Consider the following 12,356-nt stretch of genomic DNA (forward strand, 5'->3'; position numbering starts at 1 on the left):
GATTCTGCCAACCGTTCCACCGGCCTGTGTTTAAGGAGGCGGCCGGTCCTCCCCGTCGTTCCGCCGGCCTGTGTTTAAGGAGGCGGCCGGTCCTCCACGAGATTCCGCCAACCGTTCCACCGGCCTGTGTTTAAGGAGGCGGCCGGTCCTCCACGAGATTCTGCCAACCGTTCCACCGGCCTGGGTTTAAGGAGGCGGCCGGTCCTCCACGAGATTCTGCCAACCGTTCCACCGGCCTGTGTTTAAGGAGGCGGCCGGTCCTCCCCGTCGTTCCGCCGGCCTGTGTTTAAGGAGGCGGCCGGTCCTCCACGAGATTCTGCCAACCGTTCCACCGGCCTGTGTTTAAGGAGGCGGCCGGTCCTCCACGAGATTCTGCCAACCGTTCCACCGGCCTGTGTTTAAGGAGGCGGCCGGTCCTCCCCGTCGTTCCGCCGGCCTGTGTTTAAGGAGGCGGCCGGTCCTCCACGAGATTCTGCCAACCGTTCCACCGGCCTGTGTTTAAGGAGGCGGCCGGTCCTCCCCGTCGTTCCGCCGGCCTGTGTTTAAGGAGGCGGCCGGTCCTCCACTATTCCTTCCTTGGCTGGAAAACATGTAGTACTGTGGCACTTTGAAAATTTTCGAGAGTTTTTGTACTTGGAAAAATTTTCGCTTTTGCACTTCCAGAGTGCTTTGCCTTTGGCTCCTAGGTTGGCTGTCCGAGCAGGTGAACGCTTTTGGGGGGGAACACAATGCTAGAGACACCAGCCGCCTGGTTCTCGGGACAAAATTTCACCTTCCCCACACTCGTTCTGACTATATTTTGCGATTTGGGGGTAAAGGTAATGAGTACAGTGACTAGGGGGACCAACTCATCGTACTCTGGCGCACCAACAGACCAAAGCTGGTACTGCACCTACCCCTGGTACCCCAACCCCTGGTACCTGAAGGGACTTTGAAAAATCTCGCCAAATTTCCGAGGGAGCTCCAGGGCGAGAGGCTGATTTTTCGCTATTTGCGGCCGACCGCGGGAACCGGCCAGACCGGACACTTTACGGCGCAAGAGCCGTTGGCACTTAGAAAATATTCGCCAGAGTTGGCGTGAGCTCCAGGGAGAGAGGCCGAATTATCGCGATTCGTCGCCACTCGGACAAGTTGTGCGGCAGCCCACGCTTGCACTTAGAAAATATTCTGAAATTCTCACCGACTTCCGTGGTGGAGAGGCCGAATTATCGCGATTCGGATCCGACAGGGGAACCGTCGCAATTCGGACAGCTTGTGTGTCAGCCCTCGGTGACACTTAGAAAATATTCTGAAATTCTCACCGACTTCCGTGGTGGAGAGGCCGAATTATTGCGATTCGGGGCCGACAGGGGAACCGTCGCCACTCGGACAAGTTGTGCGGCAGCCCACGCTCGCACTTAGAAAATATTCTGAAATTCTCACCGACTTCCGTGGTGGAGAGGCCGAATTATCGCGATTCGGATCCGACAGGGGAACCGTCGCAATTCGGACAGCTTGTGTGTCAGCCCTCGGTGACACTTAGAAAATATTCTGAAATTCTCACCGACTTCCGTGGTGGAGAGGTCGAATTTTCGCGATTCGGATCCGACAGGGGAACCGTCGCAATTCGGACAGCTTGTGTGTCAGCCCTCGGTGACACTTAGAAAATATTCTGAAATTCTCACCGACTTCCGTGGTGGAGAGGCCGAATTTTCGCGGTTCGGATCCGACAGGGGAACCGTCGCAATTCGGACAGCTTGTGTGTCAGCCCTCGGTGACACTTTGAAAATATTCTGAAATTCTCACCGACTTCCGTGGTGGAGAGGCCGAATTATCGCGATTCGGGGCCGACAGGGGAACCGTCGCCACTCGGACAAGTTGTGCGGCAGCCCACGCTCGCACTTAGAAAATATTCTGAAATTCTCACCGACTTCCGTGGTGGAGAGGCCGAATTTCCGCGATTCGGGGCCGACAGGGGAACCGTCGCCACTCGGACAGCTTGTGTGTCAGCCCTCGGTGACACTTAGAAAATATTCTGAAATTCTCACCGACTTCCGTGGTGGAGAGGCCGAATTATCGCGATTCGGCACCGACAGGGGAACCGTCGCCACTCGGACAAGTTGTGCGGCAGCCCACGCTCGCACCTAGAAAATATTCTGAAATTCTCACCGACTTCCGTGGTGGAGAGGCCGAATTTTCACGATTCGGGGCCGACGGGAACCGTCGCCACTCGGACAAGTTGTGCGGCAGCCCACGCTCGCACTTAGAAAAAATTCTGGAATTCTCACCGACTTCCGTGGTGGAGAGGCCGAATTTTCGCGATTCGGATCCGACAGGGGAACCGTCGCCACTCGGACAAGTTGTGCGGCAGCCCACGCTCGCACTTAGAAAATATTCTGAAATTCTCACCGACTTCCGTGGTGGAGAGGCCGAATTATCGCGATTCGGATCCGACAGGGGAACCGTCGCAATTCGGACAGCTTTGTGTCAGCCCTCGGTGACACTTAGAAAATATTCTGAAATTCTCACCGACTTCCGTGGTGGAGAGGCCGAATTATCGCGATTCGGGGCCGACAGGGGAACCGTCGCCACTCGGACAAGTTGTGCGGCAGCCCACGCTCGCACTTAGAAAATATTCTGAAATTCTCACCGACTTCCGTGGTGGAGAGGCCGAATTATCGCGATTCGGATCCGACAGGGGAACCGTCGCAATTCGGACAGCTTGTGTGTCAGCCCTCGGTGACACTTAGAAAATATTCTGAAATTCTCACCGGCTTCCGTGGTGGAGAGGCCGAATTTTCGCGATTCGGATCCGACAGGGGAACCGTCGCAATTCGGACAGCTTGTGTGTCAGCCCTCGGTGACACTTAGAAAATATTCTGAAATTCTCACCGACTTCCGTGGTGGAGAGGCCGAATTTTCGCGATTCGGGGCCGACAGGGGAACCGTCGCCACTCGGACAGATTGTGCGGCAGCCCACGCTCGCACTTAGAAAATATTCTGAAATTCTCACCGACCTCCGTGGTGGAGAGGCTGAATTTTTGCCATTCGGGGCCGACCGGGGAACCAGCGCGCCTCGGACAGATTGTGCGGCAGCACACGCTCGCACTTAGAAAATATTCTGAAATTCTCACCGACCTCCGTGGTGGAGAGGCCGAATTTCCGCCATTCGGGGCCGACCGGGGAACCAGCGCGCCTCGGATAGATTGCGTGTCAGCCCTCGGTGACACTTAGAAAATATTCGCAAAATTTGATTGGACCTCCAGGACCGCTTTTTCACCGTCGCTGTCCGACCGGGGAACCGTCGTAGCTCGGACAGTTCGTGTGCCAGCATCCGCTGGCACTTAGAAAATTTTTAAAAAAGAAAATAAAGTCTTCTGCATATACGTGCCGACTATATTTTGCGATTAGGGGGTAAAGGGGATGAGTACAATAACTAGGGGGACCAACTCATCGTACTCTGGCGCACCAACAGACCAAAGCTGGTACTGCATCAGAGCTTACCCCTGGTACCTGAACGCTCGCCCCTGGTACCTGAGCGCTCGCCCCTGGTACCTAAGAGCTACCCCGGCTGCCGCGAGCGATGCCCGGCGAGGCTTCCAGGGCCGCGGCTAAGCATTTTTAACCAATTATGGAGCTTTCTTGGGACTTCCAGGTAGAGCTCCAGGGCCGTTCCGCCTAGCTTTTTACGCCCGATTGGGTTTCCAGGGACGCGGCTAAGCATTTCTAACCAATTATGGAGCTTTTTTGGGACTTCCATGTGGAGCTCCAGGGCCGTTCCGCCTAACCTTTTACGCCCGATTGGGCTTCCAGGGACGCGGCTAAGCATTTTTAACCAATTATGGAGCTTTTTTGGGACTTCCATGTGGAGCTCCAGGGCCGTTCCGCCTAACCTTTTACGCCTGATTGGGCTTCCAGGGACCCGGCTAAGCATTTTTAACCAATTATGGAGCTTTCTTGGGACCTCCAGGTGGAGCTCCAGGGCCGTTCCGCCTAGCTTTTTACGCCCGATTGGGTTTCCAGGGACGCGGATAAGCATTTTTAACCAATTATGGAGCTTTTTTGGGACTTCCATGTGGAGCTCCAGGGCCGTTCTGCCTAACCTTTTACGCCCGATTGGGCTTCCAGGGACCCGGCTAAGCATTTTTAACCAATTATGGAGCTTTTTTTGGGACCTCCGTGGTGGAGCTCCAGGGCCGTTCCGCCTAGCTTTTTACGCCCGATTAGGCTTCCAGGGACGCGGCTAAGCATTTTTAACCAATTATGGAGCTTTCTTGGGACCTCCAGGTGGAGCTCCAGGGCCGTTCCGCCTAGCTTTTTACGCCCGATTGGGCTTCCAGGGACGCGGATAAGCATTTTTAACCAATTATGGAGCTTTTTTGGGACTTCCATGTGGAGCTCCAGGGCCGTTCTGCCTAACCTTTTACGCCCGATTGGGCTTCCAGGGACCCGGCTAAGCATTTTTAACCAATTATGGAGCTTTTTTTGGGACCTCCAGGTGGAGCTCCAGGGCCGTTCCGCCTAGTTTTTTACGCCCGATTACGCTTCCAGGGACGCGGCTAAGCATTTTTAACCAATTATGGAGCTTTTTTGGGACCTCCAGGTGGAGCTCCAGGCCCGTTCCGCCTAGCTTTTTACGCCCGATTACGCTTCCAGGGACGCGGCTAAGCATTTTTAAATGATTATGGAGCTTTTTTGGGACCTCCAGGTGGAGCTCCAGGGCCGTGCCGCCTAACCTTTTACGCCCGATTGGGCTTCCAGGGACCCGGCTAAGCATTTTTAACCAATTATGGAGCCTTTTTGGGACCTCCAGGTGGAGCTCCAGGGCCGTTCTGCCTAGCTTTTTACGCCCGATTGGGCTTCCAGGGACGCGGCTAAGCATTTTTAACCAATTATGGAGCTTTTTTGGGACCTCCAGGTGGAGCTCCAGGGCCGTTCCGCCTAGCTTTTTACGCCCGATTACGCTTCCAGGGACGCGGCTAAGCATTTTTAACCAATTATGGAGCTTTTTTGGGACTTCCATGTGGAGCTCCAAGGCCGTTCCACCTAACCTTTTACGCCTGATTAGGCTTCCAGGGACCCGGCTAAGCATTTTTAACCAATTATGGAGCTTTTTTGGGACCTCCTTGTGGAGCTCCAGGGCCGTTCCGCCTAACCTTTTACGCCCGATTAGGCTTCCAGGGACGCGGCTAAGCATTTTTAACCGATTATGGAGCTTTTTGAGAACTTCCATGTGGAGCTCCAGGGCCGTTCCGCCTAACTTTTTACGCCCGATTGGGCTTCCAGGGCCGCGGCTAAGCATTTTAACAGATTATGGAGCTTTTTGCGGACCTCCAGCTGGAGCTCATCCGCGCGAGACCGAAAGAAAAAAAACGGCATGAAAATGAAGAATCGAAAAAGCTCGATTTTTTTTTCAACCGGGGCGCAGGAAGTCCTAACCGGTGCGCCGCCCCGGCTCGCCCCGGCTTGGCTACACCTCTGCCAGGCCCTTTGGCACAAACTACCCCAGACCCACCATTTTGAAAAAAATGCATCCCCCTGCTGTTTTGAGCAAGCATCATGCTAACTCTATGGACTCATGATGTAGCTTACTAAAGCACTAAAACATGTGTGAACTGTTTTCAAAGTTGTTTATAATTGTTCAAACACAGCAATAAAAAAAACCTTAATCATAGAAATTTTACTTTTGAGAGCAAAAAAAATGTTTTTGAACTTAAATGTGCTTACCTCTCAAGCCATGTGTCTCCCTTCTCTGCAGGATGAGTGAAATGGATGCCCCTTCAAAAATAGGTGGTCACATGACCAACTTTTTCCATAGTTTTCTGGAAAACAAGGGTGGTACTACTTGCCCCTAGCACAAATTTCCCCACTCTCCCCTATGGGGTATGTACGTATGTATGTATGTATGTATGTATGTATGTACTATGTATGTACTATGTATGTACTATGTATGTACTATGTATGTATTGTGTATGTACTGTGTATGTACTGTGTATGTATGTGTATGTATGTGTATGTATGTATATGTATGTATATGTATGTGTATGTATGTGTATGTATATGTATGTGTATGTATGTGTATGTATGTGTATGTATATGTATGTATATGTATGTATATGTATGTATTGTTGAGTTACATGGTGGATCGGATGGTAAAAGATGGTGTGTGAGTGTGTATTGGATTTGGCCCAGACGAATTGGCTAAGATGAAATTCCAAATTTCAAAGCTTGACATGGAGGACCTGAAGAAAGGGGGCTGAGTAGGGGTTACTTAAAAGTTAGTTCTTCAAAATTAACTATAGTTAAATTGGTAAAGGGGAATTTGTTGGTTGAACCAGTAAACCTCCATTCCCATTCCAAATTTCACCAGAAAATGGTGCCAAAGTCAGATTGACCTAACATAGTAAATTAATAGTTTAAAAAGTCATCGATTAGATGAAGACTTGTTCTGAAGCACGGCAACACACAAATTTGGATTATGTTATATTATTTTGTTTTGCTATAATATACTTTGAAACTGCTTGAATATTTTAATTTGCTAACTAGGGAAGCCCATGCTCATCGTTAGGTAATGAGAATGAGACATGTTAAACACTAGGGGTGTAACGATTCATCGATACACATCGATTAATCGATATAATGCTTTACGATTTATTGGCATCGATGCTAAACGTAAACATCGATTTATATCGCCGTGTTTGACCTCGGACATTAGACGCAACTTTATTTTGAAATCTAGTTCATTGTTGCTTGCTTCCTCTTTCCGGGAGCAGTGCGCGGCGAGTTGTGTTGTGAGCAGAGTAGGCACGTGAAAGGGGAGCCGACAACTACGGGGCTCCTGGGCTGGTGCTATGGCTAGTGTCCAAGAAGACGAGGAAATTCGCTGCCCTTTGGGCTTCAAGTCATTCGTTTGGAAGCACTTTGGATTCCAAAGAAAAGATGGCTCAACGGACAATTAAACTTATTGTACCGTTTTTCTTTCCGTGTATAATGCGCCCCCATGTATAATACGCACCCTAAAAATGGCATGTTGATGCTGGAAAAAAGCCTGTACCCATGTATAATACGCACCCAATTTGTTATTTATTTTATTTTATTTTTTTTAAGTCCCAATGATCGTCACACACGCAGGGAGGCAATGGGTCCCATTTTTATAGTCTTTGGTATGGTCTTAACTAGGCTGGATGTAATTTTTTTTGTTGGCGATGATTTCTCCGACTGCCCGTAAAGGCACCACCGCGGTCAGTGCGGACATGTGAAAAAGGCGCGCGGACATGTGAAAAAGGCGGCTCTGTATGGGAGAGACGTTGAAGAGGAATAAAAACACCCTTGGAAACCAAAACTTGCCCCTCGTCGTGACTCGGAGCCGCAACAAATGTTTCAGATTTGTGTAGGGTACATTGTGACAGCAAGCAAGCAGGTGATCGAGCAAGCGTCTGATACGAGAGCATTGCGGTCGTATGAAGCGTGTTTGAAGTGAACAGCAGAGACGAAAGGAACAAGACAAAGTGTTGTGAAATAAAATATTACCTGTAATACACATTATGTTATTTGCTGATTGTATTAAACTATCACATTCATTGTCAGTCAAGAAGAGAAGAAGACTATTCGCATCGGATCCATAGTGCGCATGCGCTGTGATACTGCCTCGGTATGACGTCCGGTCCGCGATGGAGATTAAAAAACAAACAATATTTGACAATAACACACCATCAAGGATTGCACCATCGCATCAAACGATGTGTCGTCAATTATAAATTTTACTGACTAAGTGTGTTGGGCAGGATGGCTGAATGCGATGCGCGATTGACAACAAACAAGAAGAAAGGTGATTTCAAGTTTTATTTCGAGGGAGATTTGTCATGTCTCGTCCCCAGTTTTGCTATGTGTCTAGGTTGCCATAGTTTCTGTTCGCGTCGCCCCTCCCTTCCTGTGTCACCTCAATCAATGTAACGTGTTTCGTATTTAAGTCCTGTCTGCCCCTCGCTCACCGTCGAATCATTGCACGTGTTACTGTCATGATGTCTGTTTGGTTTCTGTTCCTGTCTTTGGTAATGTCACCCTGTCTTTTTGTTCCACGTCTTTGTCGGTCAGTCCTGTTGTTAGTTTTGTTGTACCATGATTTTCTTAAAAAAAAAAAAGAAAAATTAAAAAAAAGAAATTTTGTACCCATGTATAATGCGCACCCCAGATTTTAGGACAATAAATTAGTTAAATTTCGCGCATTATACACGAAAAAAAAACGGTAAATAAATAGTTCAGTAATGCACTTTAAAGTTAATGGTATTACAAAAAATGAAAGAATATTCATTTTTCTTTACTTGTATGAGAAAAAATATAGGAATTTGATAAAGTTCAGTGTTAAAATAAGCACTTTGTATACTACAATACTCTTGTAATTTCCTAAATAAAGAGTTTGCAGTACCTTGTTGATTTTGCGTATGAATTGTTCTAAATCAGGATATTGTTCTATATTTTTTACTTAAAAAAAATAAATAAAATAAAAATATCGATCGTGGAGCACTATATCGTGATGTATCGTGAATGAATCACAGCAGGCTTTAAGATATCGGCAAATATCGTATCGCGGTCCTTTGTATTGATATATCGTATCGGGACAAAACCCGCGATTTACACCCCTATTAAACACAGTTAGAGTAAGCTGCAATATACTTTATTTTATTTTGTTTTGCAATATGGTATAGTTAGTAGCAACTTGAGCAGCATCATAGCACTGATGTTTCATTTACACATGAATGTGTTAATAGTTGAGTAAGGACAAGGGGCTGACAGTGATACCGTGGGCGGAAGACGGCAATCCCACGCTTGAGCTTGACCTAGAGGTCACCAGCTTGTCAAAATACGTTTTGAAGATGCTTCAGTGTTTTAACCTGCTAACTAAGAGAATCCACGATCATAGTTATGATTATGTGTTAAATTGATTATTGTGAAAGTATGTGTTAGTATTGTCACAATGTTTGATCAGTATCTAACATTGATGTTCCATTTACACATGAATGTATGAATGTAAGCGAAGACAAGGAGGCGGAAAGGGTTAATGATGATACTAAGTGGTGGAAGACGGAGGTCCCACATATGAGCGTGACCTCGGTCACGTGCATCCAGTTGAAGCCTAAACAAAATGCTGTTCGACGGAACACAAGTCAGAGAAAAAACATTTGCAAATGTCACATTGATAGACAGTTGATAAGATTTGGGAGTGGGAAACAGGATGAAGTATCCCTGAGAAAATTGTTACTTCCGTGAGAACATGGTCACCTCATCTGGTTGAATTCGGTTGAGACCGGCTGAGATGCAGGTGCAGTCAATTCTGGAAGCATTTGGGTCATCTGAGGCCAGTGTATGACATTATGGAAAAAAATTGGTATGTGACCAAGCAAGCATAGTACCCACGAACTGGACTGGTATAAAAGGTTCGTTCAGACAAAGAGCATCGCTCTCTCTCGCCCGGTGGGCTTTCCCCGTCAGGGGTATGGCCCCTGCGGCTACTGCCGTGGGTCGAGAACGCCGATTAGACAAAGATAGATTTCATTCTTTATGAGATTAACCCTAGGTCCGTTAAAATGAATTTATACTATCTTCAAATTGGATTTAGTCAAATTTTAAGCTCAAAGACAGGCTAGGAGATCATCTCCATTCTTTAGGCCAGCCTGTTCTTTTAAACAGAATTCGGATTTTGGAACAAGGAGAACTGATCACTCGACTTTTCTACCAAACAGCATTTTAGACCTCTAGCCTCTTAGCCTTTTTTACTATATATATTTTTTTCAATCGAGAGAACTTAGAAACTGAATAATTTTTGCTCTCTTGAGAATGGTGAGTGGAAATTATTTATAGTTGTTCGAACAATTGAAACTTGGAACGAATCTTCTTTCCGTACCGGTTTAAATAAATTTTCGTCTCCCCTCCAGGCTGCGTTACTGCAGAGGGGCTAAAGTACAGAATTCTACCCTTTAAACCAGGGGTCTCAGACTCGCGGCTCGCAGGGCAATTGTGACCCTCAGGACAATGTTTTGTGGTCCCCTGCCTAAAATCAAATGTTTGTGTTAGTGCGGCCCGCGCATTTTTTCTCACATGCATCTGGGGGTTTTATATTTTTTAACACCTGTGGGCTCCCGTAGCTCAGGCTCGTGACAACAGCGCGAATTAGCAATTGGTCACTTTAACATGTTTGAATGAACAAGTGGAGGGAAAATATATCTTGTCACCTAGTGCTATACGTTTTTTGTCAGCCCCAGTCATGTCTTTTTCAAAACCTGTCGTGAAGAGAAAAATTGGCGATGAGCACAGACAAATTCAGGAAGAGTGGGAGACGGACTATTTTTTTTGTTGAGCACAGGGGCATCCCAACGTGTCTAATATGAATGGATAAAGTTGCGGTGCACAAGGAGTATAACATCAGAGGTCATTACTCAACTACACATGCTGAGGAGTATGGAAAATACCTGGGAGATGAGCGAGAGGACCGGGTCGCCAAACTTAAAAGATGTCTACTGAGGCAACAAGATTTTTTCAATTAAGCAAGCAAGAGAGTGAAGCGGCTATCAAAGCTAGTTACGTGGTGAGTGAGATGATTGCTAAAGCAGGGAAGTCATTCAAAGACGGCGAGTTCATCAAACAGTGCATGTTACAGGCTGTAAGTATAGTCTGGCCGGAAAAAAAGGCTCAGTTTAGTAACATCAGCATTTCAGCCAACACAGTGGCTGTCAGGTTTATTTCGCTGACTGAATAACTATTAAAGATTAAAGATTAAAGATTAAAGTCCCAATGATCGTCACACACACACCTGGGTGTGGTGAAATTTGACCTCTGCATTTAACCCATCCCCGTGTGATTTTAATCCATCCCCTGGGGGAGAGGGGAGCAGTGAGCAGCAGCGGTGCCGCGCTCGGGAATCAGTTGGTGATCTAACCCCCCAATTCCAACCCTTAATGCTGAGTGCCAAGCAGGGAGGCAATGGGTCCCATTTTTATAGTCTTTGGTATGACCCGGCCAGGGTTTGAACCCACAACCTTCCGGTCTCAGGGCGGACACTCTACCACTATGCCACTGAGCCGGTGAGCCAGTATTAAGAAGAGCAACAGCAAACAAACCACAAGTGAGACAGATATATTAAGTCTTTTCTCGCGAGGAGTGCAGTACAGATAGCTTGATACAATCTCTACACACTGAATATCTGTAGGCACTCCCGCTCTTTTTATTTGGATTTGCCCTACCCACGGTGTGAGACATAACCACTAAAGGGGGGAGGAAAGCATGTGGGCTTTGTCTCGTAAGCAAAAATCACTAGGTGTTTACATACTGATAAGAACATCTGGGAAGAGGAGTTTGAGTGGACTGGATACAGGAGAAAAAACCTTTGACCTCTAGTTAAAACATAGCAAGGGAGGTTTTACGACATTGTGTAGGATGCAACAAGCTAAGTTATTTATTACTGGTTATATACATTACAACCTAATCCTACGATCAAGATAGTTGGAAAACCCTGACTTTAATGGTCACTTGGAGGTTCATCTGGGGTGCAGGACAGCAATGAGGCACGTTGTCTAACAAAGTGGTCTTTGTTAGAAAAGAACTGTCCTTCTGTGGTACATCATAAAAACAGCAAGGCCAAACAGCAAGCATATATTGCAGTAATATTGCGGTAAGGCATTGATTAGAGAACGCATGATAACATATATATACATTCTTCTAACAATTCCCTCCTGTTTATCATAAGTTCTCAGAGACCATCTTATCACTTAAAAGCGGCCATTTCAAAAAGATTTTCAGCCGTAGGATCACAATTCATAAGAACAAATTTAAACACAGGAGGAGATCGAACCTTAATAATCAATGTCAGAGTCGGGAAACAAATCGGACAGGTTTACCACAGGAGCTTCACAGATGGGGCCATCGCCAGAGCGACAACCCTCGTCAGTCGCAAAGTCTTCCCCTTCGAGCAACGGAAAAGTCTCAGCTGGTGGAGAGATAGCAGTTGTAATTAACCTGTTAATTAGAGACTGTAGACACGGAATACTACAACATCCACACAAGGTCAAAACAGCAGAAAAAACGGCAAGGGAGACTAGGATCGAGGACACCAGGGTACGGTACTTTCCGAACACGTTTAGCCAGTCGTTCCAAACCTCCGTGTTCACTCCACTGTGTTCCTTCATTTTCCCATTCAAGGTCCTCAGGCCCTCAAGGGCCTGGGACAGGCTTCCGTCAGCGGCAGTATTATTTGGAATAAATGTGCAGCATTGCTCACCAAACATGGCGCAGACACCACCCTCTTTTGAGAGTAGCATGTCAAGGGCCATTCGGTTCTGGAAAGCCATGAGGGAAGTCGCGGCCAGTTGGGAGTGGACCGCCCT

At 47.2% G+C, this 12,356-nt stretch overlaps 1 long non-coding RNA gene across 1 annotated transcript in view; it reads right to left on the reverse strand.

Annotated features, from left to right (window-relative positions):
* LOC133170255 (uncharacterized) overlaps positions 1-11,935 on the reverse strand; it is a 107,231-nt gene extending 95,296 nt beyond the window's left edge. Inside the window, exon 1 of the long non-coding RNA XR_009718539.1 lies at positions 11,825-11,935. This is a non-coding gene — a long non-coding RNA (uncharacterized LOC133170255). The remainder of the gene's footprint in view (positions 1-11,824) is intronic.
* Positions 11,936-12,356: the final 421 nt, after the last annotated feature.

Source organism: Syngnathus typhle, linkage group LG17, assembly GCF_033458585.1.
Source record: "Syngnathus typhle isolate RoL2023-S1 ecotype Sweden linkage group LG17, RoL_Styp_1.0, whole genome shotgun sequence".
Classification (NCBI taxonomy): domain Eukaryota; kingdom Metazoa; phylum Chordata; class Actinopteri; order Syngnathiformes; family Syngnathidae; genus Syngnathus; species Syngnathus typhle.